This window comes from Fukomys damarensis, unplaced genomic scaffold, assembly GCF_012274545.1.
Source record: "Fukomys damarensis isolate Sample0158 unplaced genomic scaffold, DMR_v1.0_HiC HiC_scaffold_4, whole genome shotgun sequence".
NCBI lineage: Eukaryota > Metazoa > Chordata > Mammalia > Rodentia > Bathyergidae > Fukomys > Fukomys damarensis.
In genome coordinates this window covers 10,011,593-10,014,639 of record NW_022900916.1, presented here as the reverse complement: position 1 = coordinate 10,014,639, position 3,047 = coordinate 10,011,593, and positions in this window count along the sequence as shown.

The following is a 3,047-nucleotide window of genomic DNA, read 5'->3' as shown; positions in this document are numbered from 1 at the left end:
ATATGATGTTCTGCAATGCAGAAGTAGCCCAAAAACCAACCAGAAGGGGGAAAGGGGATAAAAACACGTAAAAAGCAAGCACAGCCTAGGGCTAAGCTAATAGCATTCCACCAACATCAACCTCCCTTAAGTAAGATGTCGGCACCGGGAGAAGCTCGGGGAAGGGTACACGGAGTTCCCTGAACTATTTCACAACTCTGTGTGTGTCTCAGCACCCGAATCTTACTGGCAAGATCATAGTGATGGAGCTGAAGCAGGGCCCACCGGACCTTTGTGCCCACCATGCCCTGCTCTCCTTTCCATTGTGGCCACTCCCTTCACGTTCCCTACACGTTTGTGTGTTACAGAACGGAGTTAAGTTAGTGTTTTAAAGTGTTTCCAGAGCTGGGAATGTAGGTCAGTTGTAGGGTGTTTGCGCAGGGTTCAATCCCCAGCCAGCACTGCCATCAAAATTTGTTTTTATTATTTTTGGGTTTTTTAGACCTGGGAAGAATGAGACATACCTTCTGAGTAGCTCTGGCACTTCTGCAGATATTCAGTGTCGCCACTGGACAAAGACCTAGGTGGGATTGTCGAGACTCTGTTCCACAGAGCTGTGTGGACCTGAAAAGTCCTGGTTGCAAAATTAAAAATATGCTGCTGAGCCAGATGAATGTGTCGTCACTCACTATTAGGCTGTGTGCTGTTACGTTTAAAAAACGAAATGTGAGGGGCTGGGGATTTAGCTAAGTGGCACCATGCCTGCCTTGCAAGTGCAAGGTCCCAAGTTCGTTCCCTGGTACCAAAATAAATAAATAAATAAATAATAAAAAGTGAAACAAGACCAAGAACACCCTCTAAAAATGCCGCTCACCAACAGGACAACCTGGTGAAAATGAAATGATTAGGTTCCAAACTTTATGCCTCTGCCTCCTTTATAATTTACCCGAGATGTTACATATACAATAAATACCTTTCCTTCTTCCCACATTGCCACACAGAACCAAGAGTCTGTTGCTCTTCAAAGATGCAGCACAAAATCTGAGATGCAGTATGCCCAGTCCCTGCCAAGATAACTTTCATAGGAAATCAGACAGCACAGCCTATGGACATAAGCTACAGTGAGTCTAGTTAGTCACAGTTTTTTCCTTAACAGCAAACAATACAAACTTGGCACCACTCGAAGAGCCTTGTGTATATCACTAGTTCGTTCCGTCCTCAAGACATTCCCGGTGAGGTAGGTGCATTCTTCCTGTTGTATCCATGAGGAAACCAAGGTGGAGAATGCAGGTGTTTTGCCCAAGGTCATCCTGTATTAATGGACAGTGGTAGGTCTGAGATTTGATGTGATAAGGTTTGGTTCCAGAGGCCACTCTGCTGTTCTACAACCTTACCTAACTATGGATTCTCTCAGGGAAAAAAATGCCCTTTTATATTTTTCCCCTCTATATTCTTTTTTCTGGCACTGGTGATCAAACAAGGGCATGTGGGACAAGTGCTCTAACCCTGAGCAATTCCCTCCTTTTACATAGCAACAAAGCTGAAACACGTCTGACTTGTCCCCTGCAGAAATGGAAAACAGAGGGGAGATGAGCCACTATCTCTTCCACTGCTCAAGTTTCCCACTTTGCTCTTTACACAAAGGGCACTTTGCCCCTGGAGTCACATGATGACCTGACACCACAACCCACAACCCGAGCTCCACTTGATCTTAGCCAAAAGGCGGAGAAGCGATTCACAGCCCGAGCTCTGTATGCTAGTGGTCCAGAAATAGAGTGACCAAATGCTCCAACTTACTAGGGATTTTATCACTAAGAGTTTCCCTCTCTGCCAGGCTGGTTGGTCCCTCTGTACTCTAGAACTAGGGAATGGTAATAAATTGTGGTAGCTGACACAGCCCTGGACTTTCAACCCAAGCAGCGAAAGAAAAACAGCTGACTCCACTAGGTGGCATCTGGACACTTTCACAGTATTTGCAGGGGAGGTGGAGATTTGGGGCACTGTCCTAGACAATGAGGGAAAGCGCTGAGCAGGCCAGGTTGTTCCTATGGTGGTGAAAGCCTCGCGGATTTGTCGGGACAGAAACAACCAGGCACTGGGGAAGATGTGAGCAGAGGCTGTGTGCTCTCCTCATTATCTGTCTGGAGACAGATGAAATTAGAGAACTGCGATGTCAGGGTTCTTGCAGAATCTGCAGTGCAGTGAGCAGAGCTGCTTATTAGGGGCTGACTCCCTAAGGGTGAATCAGTGAAGGAGATCAGACCCAGCCTGTCCTCCTCCCATTAAGAAAGGCTGCTTCTCCTTTTTCCCTTGTTTTCCCCAAACACCAGCTTGGGCCAGTCACAGGACACCTGGACAAAAGACTGCAAACCAGCCTCCTCCCTGCTGTGACTGGGGACCTCCTCCCCAGACCCTTGTCCCCTCCACAGGGCTCCCTCTCTTTCCTCATTCCTATTGCCAGCATTTGACCCTGTCTGCGTTGACCTTCAGGCAGAGGCAGACTCACCTTCCCAGGTGATCCCATACCTTAGGTGACCCTAAGGTGACAGCTTTCCTGATGGTACACGGGACATACAGCAAGTCCCCAAAGCGGTGAACCCAAAGCCACTGAAGACTAACATCCTCACTAGTGGTTTTCAAACTCCCCAGACTCCATCAGGAAACAGGTCAGCTTATGTCTGTCCCTGGGTCAGGGCTCTCCAGATTCCGTTTACCTGTCACCAGGCCGCTCAGATTGCCAGCCATACCTCTGTGAGAGAGGTTCGAATGAAGGATAAATGACCCTGGGGCATGAGTGCCCCCATGTCCCCCCTTACCTGTTTACAAAGTATGTGTGAGGGGACTCCATGGGGAACCAAGAGGAGGGAGAAGGGAGGGAGAGGGCGAGGGGGGAGGAGAAATGAAAAGAATCAAGATGTTATGTGCATGTACCAATTCCCCACGACGAATGTGGCCACTATGTACGGCAAACATGTACTAATATGCGCCGGTGATTTAGCTCGGTGGTTCTGCCGACTGCCTCCCAAGTGCAAGGTCCCAAGTTCGATTCCCGGAACCAAAAAAAAAAA